We start from the raw sequence: 18,217 nt of genomic DNA, 5'->3' as shown, positions 1-18,217 counted from the left end.
AGAGAGAGGCAGACAGAGAGGGCCAACAAGCAAAGAAGGGGCAGAGAGAGAGAAAAGAGAGGGATTCTCAGGCTCAACACAGCCCAACATGGGCCTGGAATTCACGAACAGTGAAATCATGAGCGAGCTGAAATCAAGAGTGGGACGCTTAACCGACTGAGCCACCCAGGCGCCCTGTGGTGCCCCCATTCTTGAAATAGTAGCCCAGCTATGAACACGGCCCGATGTGAAGGCCGTTGTCCCATGTCTAGGGATCTGGCCACAGACAGAGAAGACTATACTGGTGGATCACAACCAGGAACATACAAGCTGTGACAATGACAGCATCACATGAAAGGATAGGGGAGAATAAGACAAAAATATTGCAGTAATTGGTACATTTAGAATATATTTATTCTGAAACCGGTTGGAGTTTGAATCAGTGGTGTGTAGTTATCATGAGGAAGAAAAGGAAAATTGGTAGAGAAGAAAATATAGTGAGTCTCACTGTTTGAATTGCATGTTACCCCTTTACAAGGGAGGGTTAGCTGGAGGTTTGTTATTTGTCACATTTTAGCAGTGTGTTTATTGTCATTAGTTGGAGTGATTATCTACCATTATAAAATATTTGTAACATATTTTACTATAGATTTGATTTTGACATCAGTGTTTTTGAAGCATTCATTTGTCTAGAGCGCTCTGTGATACAGTGTTGTTATTTCAAGTGCAACCAGTTCAGAACTGATAGCTCACTAAGTCCTTCTCACATGTATTTATATAATCGGTAGTTAAGCATATAGTGAAAACAAGATTACAGATCACCAATGTATAAGACCTCATCAAAAGGTATGTAGTCAGACAAAAAGATAAGATTGTCTAATTTCCTTTTAAAATGACCTGTTTTCCAAATATTTGATTCAACGAAACAAAGGAGGAAGGTATAAATGTACTGGACACATAGAATAAAAGAAATGACATCATTCAGCATTAAATGTAGCTTTGAATTTGTGGCAATACAAGCAAAAAGGAAATAGATGTTATTTACATAATTTTCTTTTTAAAAAGGAAAATGTAGTAGTTAATTAAAAGAGACGATTTCCTTTGTTCTGTATTCTAAAAGGTACTTACAATTTGCAAAGGAAGTTGTCTTCAAAACGCAGGAATGAACTTGGCATGACAGTCGTGTATCAATTTTTTACCTAATGTGGAGACTGTAATACAGTTAGCCACATTAATTTCTTTCCTGCTTGTGTTCAGTGATTCAGTAGGTACCATATTTTATTTCCTTTGTGTACTCATTTCAAAACAGGAATTCAGAACGAACTATCTAGATAAAGATTGAATTCTGGAAAATGCACTGAGCTTTTTGAAATCAAAAGTACTAAATATTTTTAGTAGGATGTTCTCACAATCGAATATTGACAACTTTGATTCGATTACAATGACTACAATGATCTTTATAAATACCTGCAAATTATTAATGAATGTTTCAATGGCACTTTAGTATTACATTAATACTAATAAGGTTTCTCAGCTTGAATGCTGGGCATGAATAAAATCACAGGGGATGAGAAATTAAACAAGAATGAGCTTCAATGTAACTGTCACTGTGTTTACCGAGATTTCACTCTGTGTACTCAGAGATTAAAGCTCACTGCTTCCCACCTAGTGAACATCTCGTAAACCAGTACTCACTCAAAGGTATAGTGAAGTTATCTTCTTAATCACTTCATGGCAAGCCCCTTTTTGTGTTTATTTATATACTAAAAATCCATAAGATTTTTTTCTAAATGTTCTTCTTTCCAAGAATCACCTCTATTAACTTCCAGTTTGGCAAACAAAGATTGCCTCCCTTAATCCTTTAAAAATTGGTTCAAGTCACAACAACTGATAATTATTCATGTCTTCCTAGTTTTCTATCAAGTTCTAACTCTACCGAGGACCACAGAAGTTTTTAAAGTTGATCCTTGAACAGTGTGAGGGTTAAGGGGTGCCAAACCCCCAGTCATCGAAACTCTGCGTGTAACTTGTGACCCACCAAAACTGAACGACTAATAGCCTACTGTTGACCAGAAGCCTTACCGACGACGTAAACAAGTCAGTTAACTCATGGTTTGCGTGTTGTAGGTCTTATGTACCATCCTGTTACAATAAAGTAAGCTAGGCGACAGAAAACGTTATTTAAAAGCTCACCTAGAAGCAAATATGGCACTGAACGAAAGTTTCTCTATGGTCTTTGGAGTTTTAGGCATTGAATTTGTGAATGGGCAAGAGTGCGATGTATAGAACTGAGGACTCATCTTAAAATTGCACCTGTGGAGTCCTACTGCTCCCACACTTATTTAAGAGGTGGGTCCTGGCCTAACGTGTATTTGTCAGCTGGCCTTCTGGATGCTGCCTGGGGGAATCGTCAGGCATTAAATCGATCATGCTGCTACTCAGACCGCTCGTGACTCAGAATTGAAAACGAGTCTGGTTTCAAATGAACTGTCGTCGTTCGGTGCATCTGCCCGTGTGAGTCATTTGAGGCTCCTTTTGTGTTTGATTGTTCTCTACGTGGAGTGGCTTTCACAGAACGTGCACGTTCTGCCTTCATTCCACCCCTGGGTGATAGTCGTTCCTCCCTCCTCGCTCATTCGTGCTCCTGCTAAAGTAATTTGTGGGCATCCCTGCGTTCATCGTGAATTATCCGAACGTCTCTCATATACGGCATGCTCTGGGCTCCGTGGACAGTCATGACAAGACAAGCGGACGTGGTCTCTGCTCACATAGAATCTAAATTCTAGCGGGGGGCATAACAAACGAGAAAACCTAGCGTGTCCGTGATGGTTACAGATTGTGCAAAGTGCCTTGTAGAAAGTAGACAGAGCTCTGACATGCAGAATGACTGCTGTGCTCTGTTTTAGCTAGAAAATACGTTTTGAAGGAAGGGTGGAAGAACAGTAGTCAGTCACAAAAACACTTAGGGGAAAGCATTAGAGTCCAAATAAACTATGGTCACAGCGAGCCCAGGTGGAAGCGTGTCTAGCACACACATAAAAGTGAAGAGAACAAGAGTCTAGAATAGAGGGAGCAGTGTGAACAGTAAGAAGAGAGGTAGAAATAAGGCCCAGGGGTGAGCAAGGGGGAGAACCACAGCGCCTTGTAGCGCGGACTTCGTCATAAGGGCGATTGGAAGTCGTTGAAAGGGTTCCATCGGGGAAGTGGTATCATCTGGTGTGTCCTTCACACAGATTAAGCTACTGAGTAGAGACAGGCGGTGTGGGGCCGTGGCAATAACAGAGGGTCATCTGTATTGGGTAGGCCCTTTGCAGTCACCAGGAGGGGTGACGTGGCTCCGAGGAGGAGGGGATATGTGGAGAGACAAGGATTTGACATGCAGATGGCGGGTAGACCAGATGGTATCCTGGACGGACATAGAGAGTGAGGATAAAGCGGAAGTCAGAGGCCCTAGAGTTTGGGTTTGAAGGATGTATCTGAATTGAGCGCTGTTTGCCAGGATGGCGTGATGTAAAATCCTGACTTCTCCAGAGTCAGTCACACCATGCCACACATACTCAGAGTTCTGAAATTATATCCGGTTGTTTTCATGTGATTAAGTAATAGAGGAATAGAAGGGATTTTTATTTAAATTTAATTTTCACAAATACCCGAAATATTTTGTTGATTTCTACTAATTTTATGATTAAAATACTTAAAAAGTTGTGGAGTGAGGAAGTTTGCTAATGAAAGCCCCTTGGTCCTTCAACTCTTCTTTTGTCTTTGTTCTGTCGTGGGTTAGTCGCTGGTGCTATTGATTCTTTTATCCGAACGCCTGTTGTAAATGCTGCACCACGTATTTTATGGTGATGGTTTTCTCTTTATCGCTAAGTATTATACTGTGGGCTTACACATTAATGGCGGACAAACATGATTGGAATATCTGCTGGTTCTAGACTGCCATGAGAATCTACACATTTCTGAGAATGGCAGGGAACTGGGTTTTCTTTTCACTGCCACCCTCCTTGTGATCTTGTAGCTCGTTTTGCTTTGCAGTGAGCTCACTTTCATTAAATCCTAGCCTGTTTGAGTCCGCGAGTACTCTGGAAAAGCAGAATTGTTGAGCCACAGTGCGTTTCTGAGTCCAACTCTGGAAAAATAATGTGGGAAATATTTATTAGATGTCAAGCTGTCATTATCTATACACATACAGATCCTCTATGCCCGTGTAATGGGTAAATCTAGAGATTTTGTCCTTCTATAACAGACACTTCAAGAGAGTCCCACAGGCAAAAGTATACTGCTTTATTGACAAGTTGTGGTCACTCGAAAATTATTATTCTGTGTTTTTAATCATCCCATTGGCTTCAGGATCTTCTTACTAGCTTAAAACTTGTGATATTATTTTATCAAATTCATCCCTTGGGTGTTAGAAGTTGAAAGAATATTCTACTGCCAGTCTTACAGATCTTCCACGGTAATTAGCTGGGGAATAAAGATGCCATAATTTGAATAAGTAATTACGGGTGACTCGGTGACTTAGCCAACCACCGGCTAATCTTTTATGAGATGCTCAGTCCTATCAGATGGTCTAGATCAAGGCTCCAGACGCAGGGGAGCGAGTTCAGTCACGTAGGTGATCGAAGAAAAGTTCTGAGTGTCAGAAGGGGAAGCAGTTTTAGGAGGGGGGATGACACATGGCTGTTTCCCATTCCCCAAACTATGAGGCTCCCTCCACCTGTTCATCAGAGTTGTCTGTGTTCTGTGTCCCATTTCGTAAGTAAAACTGAAGTGCAAACGCCCTTTCCTAGTGGGCTCTCATCAGATCTACTGCCCCGTACCAGATATGTGATCAGCAAGAAAGCCTTTCAGGGCATGTTCTCCTTAGGTCCCTGATGGGGTTTTCATTTAAAAACATGCGTTCCCCTAAATCTTGACATTCCCCTGATTCTTAACACTGAACTGTGGCCACAGTGTTCCACTGGTCCTGTTTCTGCCCCTTCCCAACCCAGTGCCACACTGGGATTTATCCCTCCATGCCTCCTGGGTCCTGACTTTCGTCACCTGACAGAAATCCTTCAGGGGCTCAACAGTGTGTCCCTTGCTTCTTTTTTTTAAAAATTTTTTTTTTTCAACGTTTATTTATTTTTGGGACAGAGAGAGACAGAGCATGAACGGGGGAGGGGCAGAGAGAGAGGGAGACACAGAATCGGAAACAGGCTCCAGGCTCTGAGCCATCAGCCCAGAGCCTGACGCGGGGCTCGAACTCAGGGACCGCGAGATCGTGACCTGGCTGAAGTCGGACGCTTAACCGACTGCGCCACCCAGGCGCCCCTTGTGTCCCTTGCTTCTTATGGCGTCTCTGTCCAACGTGTCAGTGGGTTTTATCACTCAGTGTCCCCTCAAGCCATTTAGTTTGGTCAGACACTGTCCACCACGCTGTGTACGTTTCCATTTTCACACGAGTGCTCCTGTGTCCTCCTCACCAACGACCCCTCCCCCATGTGTCTCTGCCTTTCGGAGTCCCACCTGTGCTTCTAGAACCACTCAGCCTGCCCCAGCCATGAAGCCTGCCTGTACTATGTCAATCCATGGTCACTGCTTTGACCTCTGTTTGTATTAGCATTGATTATCCACGCGCTTCAATTACAACACACTTTCCCCCTTAGTACTGTTTTTTATGGCCTCTAAGCCCAATTAAACTGTTAGTTGTATGGGATTCTGGGAAATATGGCCCTTCTTCCACACCTCCTTTCTTTAATCTCTGTACAGAACTTAGTAAATTGTGTTGATGCACTTGTTTTCATGTGATTTAATTATTAGGTGATAATGTCCAGTTAGGGGGGAGAAATTTCAAAGAGACAAGGGGTAGGTCTGTGATCTTGTTTTTGATTGTCCATTTTTTATTTTTATTTTTTTATTTTTTTTATTTTTTTTTAATTTTTTTTTTTAACGTTTATTTATTTTTGAGACAGAGAGAGACAGAGCATGAATGGGGGAGGGACAGAGAGAGAGGGAGACACAGAATCAGAAGCAGGCTCCAGGCTCTGAGCCATCAGCCCAGAGCCCGACGCGGGGCTCGAACTCACGGACCGCGAGATTGTGACCTGAGCTGAAGTCGGATGCTTAACCGACTGAGCCACCCAGGCGCCCTCTTGTCCATTTTTTAAATAAAAATTGTATAATTCCCTATTTTATGTGAACGTTTTTTTATCTTTACATATTTATGAAGCATTTTGTATTTTCTACAGATACATGTGATGCATGGATTTGTTTACAAAATTATACTAAGACTCTGCTAGTTCTTGGAGATGTATGGTCACCCATTGTAAGGAGCTCATTCTGAGCGATGAGAGGGATGCAAACAAGGAGATTGAAATGCCCTGTGGTCTGTGCTGTGGTCTGTGTTGTGCTTCCGTGCTGTGGTAGGGTTAGGTACAACCTAGGGGGCCCTGTTCATGCTGTCTCATGTGTCTGACTCTAGACCTGACGTTCTTATCCCACCTCTGCTGATTTTTTATTGTGGTAAAAAAAACACGTTAATGTTAAACTGAACAGCCCTAACCGTTTATAAGCGTGTGGTCCAGTAGTGTTAAATATATTCACGTTGTTGTACAATGGATCTTTAGAACTTTTTCATCTTGCAGATCTGTATGCCATTGAACAATATCGCTCCTTCTCCCCTCCCTCCAGCCCACGGAAACCCCTTTTCTCCCTTCTGTTTCTCTGATTTTGACTATTTTAGAGATCGTGGAATCATACACTGTTTGTCCTTTTGTGGTCAGCTTATTTCACTTGGCATAATGTTCTCAAGGTTCATCCATATTTTAGTCTGTGACAGGATTTCCCTTTTTTAAGGCTAAATGACACTCCATTGTGTATATATACCACACTTTCTTCTTTCAGTGGACATTTGGATTACTTCCACCTTTTGGGGGTTGTGAATAATGCTCTGAGTGCGCAAATATTTCTTTGAGTTTTTGCTTTCAATTCTTTTGGATATATACCCAAAAATGGGACTGTTGGATCATAGATCAGTTTGTTGTCTTTTTCTAGTTCCCTGAGGTGTAAGGTCAGGTTGTTTACCCGAGATCTTCATTCTTTTTTTAACGTAAGCATTTACCACTGTAATTTCCCTCATAGTACCACTTTTACCACATCCTGTAACTTTTTGGTATGTCACGCTTTTGTTTTCATTTATCCAGGTATTTTCTGAATTCTCTTGTTATTTGGTCTTTGACCTATTGGTTGAGTTTAAGATTCATTGTTTAATTTCCACAAAATGTTTTTATTTTTCTATTTTCTCTCTGCTGTTGATTTCTAGTTTCATTCTACTAAGGTTAGAGAAGATACTTTGTATGATTTCAATCTTCTTAAATCAGTTTAGGTTTGTTTTGTGACCTGGCGCACCTGGGTGGCGCAGTTGATTGAATGTCTGACTTTCGCTTAGGTCATGATCTCACAGTTTGTGGGTTTGAGCCCCGCATCAGGCTCTGTGCTGACAGCTCAGAGCCTGGAGCCTGCTTCCGATTCTGTGTCTCTTTCTGTCTCTGCCCCTCCCTTGCTTGCTCTCTCTCTCTCTCTCTCTCTCTCTCAAAAAAAAAAAAAAAAAAAAGAATAAACATTAAAAAAAAAAAAAAAGATTTGTTTTGTGACCTAACACGTGGTCTGTCTTGGAAAATGTTTCATATGTGCTTGAGAAGGATGTGCATTCTGCTTTTTTGGGTAGAGTATTATGTAAATATCTGTTAGGCCCAGTTGGTGTTTAGTGTTGAGTCCTTCCTTATTGAACGTCTGCCTGGTGCTTCTGTCCATAACTTAAAATGGGGTATTGAAGGTTCTCAGTATTTTTGTGCTGTGTCTATTTCTCTCTCCACTTCTGTCAATGGTTGCTTCATATAATTGGGAATCCTAATTTTGGTCACATCTGTATTAATAATTGTACCTTCCTGGTGAGTTGATCCTTTTCTCATTATACAATGTCCATCTTTGGCTTTTGTGACAGTTTCACCTTAAAGGCTGTTTTATCTCTGTAAGTGTGGCCATTCCTGATCTTGTTAGTTTCTTACTCTTATGAAATATCTTTTACATCATTTCATTTTAAGTCTACGTGTATCCTTACATCTAAAGTGAGTGTCTTGTAGGCAGCATATGATTGGATCTTATTTATTTTTATCCATTTTGCCAATCTGTGTCTTTTACTTGGTGTATTTAATTCATTTACATTTAAAGTAATCACTGATGAAGAAGGACTTGCTGTTGCCATTTTATTCATCTATTTTCTGTATGTCTTACAGCTTCTTTGCCCTTCTTTTCCCCTATTGCTGATTTTTGTGTTCTGTTGTACTTTTGTAGTGATATGCTGTAATTTATTTCTCATTTCACTTTGTGTGTATAATGTAGTTATTTTCTTTAATGATACCATTGCAATTACATGAGGCTTCTTAAAATTGCAATAATATATTTTATGATAATAATTTTTATCACATATAAAATTCTACTTTATATCTGTTCTACTTTATATCTCCTCTTTATTGATGACACAAATTACCCTTTTATATTGCATATCCATTAACATAAATTTGCATTTCTTTGGGGGCAGATCTAGTGGTGATGAACTCCCTCAGTTTTTATCTGGAAATGTCTTAATTTCTTCTTCATCTCTGAAGGGCAGTTTTGCTGGATATAGTATTCTTGGTTATCAGTTTTGGGTTTTTTTGTTTGTTTGTTTGTGTTTTGTCTTTCAGCATTTTAAATATGCCATCTGAATCCATTTAACCTGCAAGGTTTCTGATGAATAAAATCCACTGGAAGTCTGATAGAAACTTCCTTGAACCTTACAGTTTTTTTTTCTCTTGCTGTTTACAAGAGAAAAAAAATGTTTTCTCATTGTCTTCTTGTTGTGATAATTTGATTACGGTATGTCTCAATGTAGGTTTCTTTAGATTTAACCTGGTTAGAGTTCCTTAAACTTACTTAATTGGTATGCCCGTTTCTTTCCTCAGATTTGGACAGTTTTCAGCCATTATGTCTTCAAATAGACTTTCGGCCTTCTCTTCTCTTGTTTTCTTCCTTCTGAGATTCCCATAATACACATAGAGTTCTGTTTGATGGTTTTCTATAATTCCATTAAACTGTATTCATTTTTCTGCCTTTTATTCTCCTCTGACTTGACAATTTCAAATGACCTGTCTTCTTCAAGGTTGCTGTTTCTTTCTTGTGCTTCAATAAGTCTAATGTTGATCCTCTCTAATGGATTTGTCAATTCAGTTCTTGTATTCTTTAGTTCACAATTTCTGTTTGGTCTTTCTTCATGTTTTTGTTGTTGTTGTTGTTGATATTTTTATTTTGTTCATATATCCCTTTCTTGATTGAGTTGAGTAGTTTATCTGTGTTCTCTTGTAATTTGTTGAGCAGTCTAATGACCATTATTTTGAATTCTTTGCCTGGTAATTCACGTCTCCATTTCTGTATGGTGGGTTTCTAGAGATTTCATTTGACCCTTTAATTTGACCATTTTCTCATTTCTTCATATGTTGTTTCATGTTCTGTTGCAATTTTGTTTTACCTTCTGTTCAGCCACATTTCTCTGTCTCTGCAATTTCGTTTTGTAGAGGGTGGACTTTTGCCTGTTGGCCCAAGTAGAGATTGAGTGCTCCAGCCTCTTCTTAGGATGTGTGCTTTTGGGTCTTGCGCATGTAATCTCCTGACAGGAGACGTTTGCTGGCTGCCAGTCAGGAGCTTCCCCTAGATGTGTCTCTTACCATGGCTGCTTGCAACTTGAGCCCCCACCCCCACCCCCGCCGCCCCTTCCCCCTGGCTATGGTACTACAAATTCTGGTGTGAACCAGTCCACATTATTGCCTTTGTTCTGAGGTACTGACTTTGCGTTTGTTCCTATCAACCCTTAGATTCAAGGAAGAGAGAAACCAGTCCCTCAGGCAGCTCTCTAAAAAGTCAGAACATTGGGTATATGTTGCACTGTCATCTTTCCATCCACAAGGAGAACTCGGAAGTTGGGACTTTCCTTCCAGTCGTGCCCACTGTGTCGTGGAGAGAGTCTCTGGCCATGAACTTTTCCACCAGCTTCAATGCAGTTTGCTTTGTGCTTCTCCAGGGTTCAGGAACCTTTTAAATGGTTTCTAAATTTCCTACGGGGGAGTTTGTCTGTATTGGCGTTCAGTTGGTGTCTCCAAGGGGGAAGGAAGCCCTGGGGTTTCCTCCTTTGCCATCTTGCCAACATTACTCCTAGAATTGATGTATTTTTTTTTAAAATATGAGTTAAATTGTTGAAGGACTAGTTAAATTAATTCGCATTGTTCAAAGAGCAGAGAATTTTAAAAAATATGTATATATGTTTATATATTTATACCTTTGCTTTACTGTGCTACCAATTTCTTAATCTGCTAACAAATAATATGTTTGGCCTGAATGCACACTGTTGCAGTCTTTTCTTTTCTTTTGTTTCTAAGGTATAGCTACAGTTGAGGTTCTGACATTGTGCTCATCAGATGTTATGTAAAATCCAACATGTTAAATTATTTCATACTTTGTCGTATCATTAGTATAATTTATCTGCATGGTCTTCTGACCATACAGATATTTTATTCTGTAAGGAGGTTCGTATTAGTCTGTAATGTTTCCTCAAGCCTATATACTAAATATCACAAACGTCTGTTTACAATGATCAAATATCTATATGAAAGTGTTTAGTATTACACCTTAAGCAAATTGTGGAAGACTATTATTGATCATGGGTCAGTAACATCTTTTTGTAAAGGGCCAGAAAAAATATATTCAGCTGGAGGGCTAATGAAAGGAGTTACTACAGCAAGAAATAAACATGACCAGATTTGGCTCAAAGAACATTGTTCAGTGTTATAAAACGTCATGCCAAAAGAAAAGTATGAAAATTATGGGTGTATTTTGCTAAAAACACTTTTTTTTTCCTTAAATAAAGTTCCTTGATTCAGTCAGTTAATCTGATGATTTGGCCTATTGGATAATAAGAATCTCAATGAAATCTGAATATTTTATATTTGCTTACTTCAATGAAAAGCAAAAACATGCAAAAACTCATGCATTAAGTATTCCTATGTATACATATAGTCACAGGTATTAAATGTCCACATTTTATTTGATACGTATTTCCACCAGTCTAACTGATACATAAATTAAACAATCCAAGATAGTTTTTATTGCCATTGTTATCATTTTAAACCTATAATTGACCTTTTACTCAGAAACCCTGGAAACACCAATAAATACCATTATATTTATTTTTGTGTAATTGAGGTTAAGTTCAAGTGTAAGGTTTGACATTTAAAAATTTCAACTACACGTAATATTCTGAGTTTTCTGAACTCTATGTGCATCTAGTAAGTTTTCAAGTGGGAAAACAGTTTCTCTAATTTGTAATAAGTATCTCTGTGGCCAACAGGACGGAACTTTTTTCAGTTCTAGCTTACGTGGTCGTTCTGCTCATGAAACAAGCATAGAAAGTCAGCCATGTGCACGTAGCTGAGGACCTTCTCCAACACAGGACGTTTCTCTTTCCACTGTGGGTGAGAGGTGTGTTTAGCAATATGTCACTTGGGGCAGGTAATCTGTTCGCTGCTGTGTATTGGAGACATAGGGAGACATAGGTAGAGTACGATCCATTTCATAGCGTTTGTTCTTTATTAATGGAAAATACGAGAACATGTTGTTTAGCAGCCAAGATAGACTTTAGCTAATAACTGTGATCATTTTGCCACGGCGTATTATCCTTTTATCCATTTATTAATTCGGTCAATGTGTGTGTGCTTATTCCAGTCCATGCACTAGATGCATTCTGTGTGCAGATGTCTTAGTCAGGTCTGGCTGCTGTGACAAAACACCACAGACCAGGGGGCTGAAACAACAGACATTTATTTCTCACTGATCTGGAAGATGGGAAGTCCAAGATCAAGATGCTGGCAGGTTCGGTTCCTGGTGGCGATCTGCTTCCTGGCTCGTAACCAGTCACCTTCTCAGTGTGTGCTCACCTGGCCTTTCCTGGGTGCACACGTCCGGAGAGAGGTGTCTCTTACCCTTCTCATAAGGGCCTTCATCCCATCGGGAGAGGCTCACCCGCGTGAATTCATCTCAACCTAATTATCTCTCAAAGACCTCACTTCCAGACACCATCACGTTGGGGATTAGAGCTTCAACAAATGCATTTGCGGGGGGTGGGGGGGGAGGTGTGGAGGGAGGCACACAAGTATTCAACGTATAGCACTAATGAAGAAGGGGGAGCCAGGTCGAGTCCCCGTGGAGTCTGTAGTTTGATGAGGTTTATGGTCCAGGAACCATTTTAACCTTAACATGCAGTCAGAGCTCTGCCGTGTGGTGGTGGGACACGTGATCCACCAGTAATCAGAAGGTGTTCGGAGGGTGGAGCTCAGCCGTGCCCTTTCCAGACTTGAGCACTCACTTCCCTCCTCTCCATGAGTGAGAGACAAGGTCAGTGCTTCTCAACCTGTTCTGCCCGACACTCCTGTCCTGTCTTATCCACGGGTGGTCCACTGCCCGAAGTGGTCCTGTAATCACAGACATTTTGGAAACCCTTCAAATAAAGTCGAGGAGGATTCATCACTGCAGGATTTCTCTGTGCCTTTATATCTAAAATACTTCCAAACCTCCCAGAGAGATAAATAGAATCTCTATTTCCCCCAAATTTATGCTACGACTTTTCTTGACACAGGACATACAATGCCTTATGCTTTGAAGATTTCTTATGATCTACTAAGTGGAAAGAATACAGAAAGTATTTATTATGTGGACTTAGCAGGCCCACAGTTTACAGATAAGAGAAATATTTTTAGGGGCTCAGTCAGTTAAGTGTCCAACTTGGGCTCAGGTCATGATCTCTCAGGTCTTGAGTTCACGTCCCACGTTGGGCTCTGTGCTGACAGCTCCGAACCTGGAGCCTGCTTCGGATTCTGTGTCTCCCTCTCTCTCTCTGGCCTATCCCTGCTTGCGCTCTGTCTCTCAAACATGAATAAACGTTAAAGAATTTTTTTTAATAGAAAAGAAGAAAATATTTTTAGCTCCACATGATGCTACACTTCTTTGACAATGATTTAAAAAAGTAGTTTCTTTTCTTTCTATCAGATGCTATTTGATTAGTTAATGGGGTTTTCTGTGTACACATTCTGTTGTCATAGAGACATATTGACTCATAAAACAGTGGAATATGAAAGTCTAGGTGTGCAGTGCGACGCTCATTCGGTTTATGTCTATGTGATCATAACATTTGACATTTATTTCATGTATTGTCACCTCCCGTGGCATCTCCCTAAGTGAAGCTGTGATGCCTTTATTCCCCAGTTTTCCATCACATCGTCTGACCCTTTAATACAAATTTCCATTTACGGGTTACAGACCTGATCAGTAACACTTCTGTTTTAGGGTGTACCTTACCTACCCACGTGTAAAGACAGCTTTTTATCCACCAGTTTTGTGCAAAGGGATGGTTATTAATTTAGTTAGCAAAAGAATGTGCCCCCCAATTCTTTTCTTTTCAAAATTAAGGAATTTCACATGGGGTCCCTCTGGTGCTTATGGTGGCCTCCGTGTGTACTTAAGAATGCCCCTGTATCTGCATAGTTCTTTCACCTCTCCGTCCTTGTCACGAACCCAGCTCTGGTGATCTCTCCGTTCAGGTCAGCTTACCGCTCTCTGTTTCATCTTCATTATTGTTTTGAGCAGTGCCGCTGGCATGACATAATTCCTTTTTTAAGTCGTGACCTTTAAAAATCACACGTCACGCCGGCCAAAACGAGGACAGTGCCGAGGTGACGAAAGTCTTCCACGTCTGTCCGCTGTACCTACAAAGGCCCACTTTTCCTGCTCCAAACCTTTCAAAAAATTACATGTTTGTCATGGATTTCAAAATTGTTTCCACTTTCAAAATTCAAGCAGACTGTTCTCTGCATTTTATCTAATGAGTTTGGAAGAACGGCTACAATTCCTTCGGGAGACCCGAGGAGGCTACTTGCCGTCATCCGCTTCATAACTCCCACATCTGATGCTCCACTGGCAAAAGCAAAACCATTAAGCTGTAGATTTGGTCAAATTACGACCCTTGCCTTTTTAATGACTTTGTTTTATATCCTTCGCTTGGAGGGCTAGACACATGGAGAAACACAGACTGCTTTGGCTGTCTTCTAAATCTCATCCCAACTTTAGAAATCAACACATTGCAAAATGTGCACATTTATAGGTGAAAGGATCCCAGTGTATATCTGTGTACAATATGGCATAAACGTCGCACTACATAAAAACACGTGTACCCTGTGTTGTTGCTCATTTATGGCAGCAGGGCTAAATCTTTAGAACACCCAACAATTACCTTCTTAGGAACTTCACATTTGATCGGGATACCTCAAGATTCAATCAGGTTGCTTCGGAACCACCTTGTCAGAAGCCTAGCTTTATACCCTTTGCTGTATCACCATGTATGGTATGAAATGTAAATATGCTGTGCCTTGAAAGAACTAGAAATATTTTCTACAACGCTTTTGCTTACAGTGGGACAATATACTCTACCAGATGCCTCTCCTTCTGAAAAATTAATTTTGAATTTTCCTGCCAGATGGCTTCGTGTCACGACTTTATCTTAGAGAAGTTTTAGAGCAGGGTTCTTTTATTTGTATGTGCCTCCCTACGTGTCTCATTCTGTGTCTAAATCACTAGCTTTTAGTGGACTGGTTTTACGATTTTATCTGGCACATAAGTGATAATACCACCCATGACTTAACATTAAAAGTCAGTTTTGCTCCAGCAAGGTTCTTCTAAAGCTCTTCCCGTTATAGGTGTTTTCAGGAATGACGCATACATGTGTGGACTTAAACTGACCTTCTTGCCACTTCTAGTACCTTCTTTATTTCACACGTTGATTAGTGTAATGATTGAATACACATAGTCTACCCTTTTCGTACCAAAGATTGTTGAGTATGCCTCCTTCTGTGCCCTAAAGGTCAGAAAGCCATTGTTCTGTCTTGTCAGTTAGGACTTGTTGTCTTTTCACTGTTACCAGTATTTCTGGCGCTGGGATGCTGGCTCCCTCCTGTCCGGTTTCCCCGTTTGGGGTCCCTCATGTGCAGGGTTGCTCTGTCTCTAAGGGGTTTTACCCCGATCCTGTAAATCATAGGACTTGGTGCCACTCTGCTGTGTTGGAACACTTCTGTCTGGGGCTGCACCTCAACCCCACCTGGTTTTGAGTCTGAATCTGCCGCACCTTGAATTCTCCCCTCTGCTAGAGTGCTGGTTTTCTAAACCCAAACAAACATTAAAACCCCCACTCGTAACATAAATCTACTGTTTTCACTTCAGCTTGACTGACTCCCAGGGTAGCCACCATTGCAGCGTTAGGAGAGAAGCATGATGTATGGAAAATACTTGGCTCCGGTCCAGGGTGGCTCAATAAATACTTGTGGATGAGCCTATCAATCATTTATTGACTTATCTCCATGTAAATACATGTAGATGATATCACTAGGACTGTTACTAGAAGTAACAAACATCTCCATGTTGTTACCTTCTAAAATATATGGGACACCTAGTGACACAGAGAAGCAAGACAAGGAAGATACTTCTGTCTACAGTTCAAATATCAGGGTAGGGGTGTCTGGGTGGCTCAGTCGGTTAAGCGTCCGACTTCAGCTCAGGTCATGATCACACGGATCGTGAGTTCAAGCCAGCGTCAGGCTTTGTGCTCACAGCTGGGAGCCTGGAGCCTGCTTGGGATTCTGTGTTTCCCTCTCTCTCTACCCCTCCCCCACTCATGCTCTGTCTCTCTCTCAAAAATAAACATTAAAAAAAATTCAAATATTGGGGCGCCTGGGTGGCTCAGTCGGTTAAGCGTCCGACTTCAGCTCAGGTCACGATCTCGCGGTCCGGTCCGTGAGTTCAAGCCCCGTGTCGGGCTCTGGGCTGATGGCTCAGAGCCTGGAGCCTGCTTTGGATTCTGTGTCTCCCTCTCTCTCTGCCCCTCCCCCGTTCATGCTGTGCCTCTCTGTCTCAAAAATAAATAAACATTAAAAATTTTTTTTTCAAATATCAAGGTCTACATATAACTGCTTCCTGTGTCTCATCATATCAAATACTGATTAAAATGATTTTTGTATGTTTTTGATTTATTCAGAAAATGTATTATAATTCCTGTAGTTACAGATAAGTGCAACTTATTTTTTTTAAGAAGAATTGGATTTACACAATTTAAGTAAGGAGGAAATGAAAATAAATAAATATATAATAAATGCATAGAAATCAACTTATAATAAACAAATATAGTGCATAGGTAAAATCCCATTATAGCTTGTATGTAAAGGGTTGGTGTTTCATAACTGGAATTTAATTTTGAATTACTTGTTGCATTTTTTTATTTCAAAATATGTCTTTGGTTTACTTTTATTTATTTTTGGGTTATTAATATTCTCTGGTCTCTGACATGCCTGGTGTGCACCTAAAGTATACTACAATGAAAATGTGGTGCCACCATAAATTAGGTTTTTAGTATTTCAAATTGTAATTAAATTTATACCAAGGATATTTGAAGTATTTCTTTTTCAGGGTCAAATAAAAAAAAATAGTGACATATGGTAGGTGATATCTCTAGGCTGTGGTAGGAAAAATCGTGAAATTTAAACATAGTTACAGTATATGTTCTCCAGTTGAGAAAGAGATAAATTAGACTTGTACCAATAAAACAAGAAAAAGGCCTAAGTGATCGTACTTTCCCATATTTAGCAATTTTGTCATATCTAAAAAGCCCCAATTGGCTTGAAAGATTTTGCCAGGGATTAAAAACAAATGCTACTCAGTGCATTTTTAATATATAGCCATTTAATATATAGCCATTTAGGGAGATATCAATTTCAACTTAGAAAACCTTTATGATACACTTCATACCTGCTCATCCCAGATAAAATCAATGTGTTACAAGGCTTGAAATCATCCAGCTAGTTTATGTACCGGTGGTGTCCAATTCTGGTGCACATTCTGTAGCATGGTTTTTCTCAGATGAATAATCACACTGGTGGTAAAAGATGAAGATACTTTCTCTCTTTGCTTCAGTTCATCTGAGGTTTGGGGGGAAAGTGAGGCAAACTAGTTGCTTCTCAAACTTTAATGCACACAAAACCTTAAGGATGGTGTTAACGTGGTCATTCTGCCTCAGCAGCTGTGAGCTGGGGCCCACACGGTGTGTCCTTGTCAGACTCTCATAACATGCTTTGTAAAGCAAGGAAGTGGAGGAATTTGTTGCCTGCCGGTTGACCATTCAGTTACCGACCTCGAGAGATGGGGGCATTTACATACCTGCACTGGGAAACTTGACCTGTTAATTTGACTTGACTTTGCCCTTTCCTTAACATCACACACAAGGAGTCGGTTAGCTCTCTGTGAGGATTCGAGCAATATAATGCGTCCAGTACAATGATCCGTCCGTATCAACGTGCGTGGTTGCCGTTGCCTGGACCCAGAGCCTGCTGCACCAGGGAGCATATGCGGAGTCACATCGGCTCCTGCTTCCAGACGCACGTTGTGCGTTCTTTAGCCATCTTGGATTTCTGAATAATTTTACCCTTGACCTCGTGGTTTTTAAGTGAAGCCTGATGGAACAACAGAGGGTGCACCGATGAGAGGAGGTGTCCCAGCCACAGCGCCCACACACACGCACACAGTCCTGGGTGGGAGGCAGGCTGTGCACAACCTCATCTTGCACGGCTGCCTGCATAGACCTGTTCTTCCGCTTCTGGGTTGACTGGTGGGCTTCCCCACCTTCCCTGTCCCAGCCGTAATTCCCAAGCGTCCCCCATCCCAACCAGGTAACGACTCTGACCCATTCATTCCTGTTAGTGTCAAGAACAAGAACTGAAATGTACGTCCAAGGTCACAGGAAGAATTTTAAGCTGGGCTCCTCTCGGTAACGTCCTTCCCCATCTGTCACCCTGGATAACCCCTCAGTCTGTGTAAACCAGGCTGAGAGAAGACACGCCGCATCGATACAAAGGGGTATTTGCAATCACCGAGTCCTTAGCGCCGGCCCATGTCCAATGTATTGTTTATTCTATAAAATGCCATAGCTGCATATTTTGTTATTTGTTCTATGGGGTTTATATGGAGCGGTATCAGTGTTAAATACTTAGAGTTAATTTTTTCTGTACTTTAGGCCGACAGCCGGTATTATATGACGCATTAAGGAAATCGTTAGTGCCCTAACTGAAGGCAGTTC

At 40.8% G+C, this 18,217-nt stretch overlaps 1 protein-coding gene across 1 annotated transcript in view; it reads left to right on the top strand.

Annotated features, from left to right (window-relative positions):
- The window catches only part of CSMD1 (CUB and Sushi multiple domains 1), a 398,630-nt gene that overhangs the window by 185,017 nt on the left and 195,396 nt on the right, over positions 1-18,217 (top strand). The gene's annotated exons all lie outside the window — the stretch shown is intronic.

This window comes from Lynx canadensis, chromosome B1, assembly GCF_007474595.2.
Source record: "Lynx canadensis isolate LIC74 chromosome B1, mLynCan4.pri.v2, whole genome shotgun sequence".
Classification (NCBI taxonomy): Eukaryota; Metazoa; Chordata; class Mammalia; order Carnivora; family Felidae; genus Lynx; species Lynx canadensis.
The sequence above is the reverse complement of the archived record's forward strand: the minus strand, read 5'-3'. Positions and strand labels throughout refer to the sequence as shown.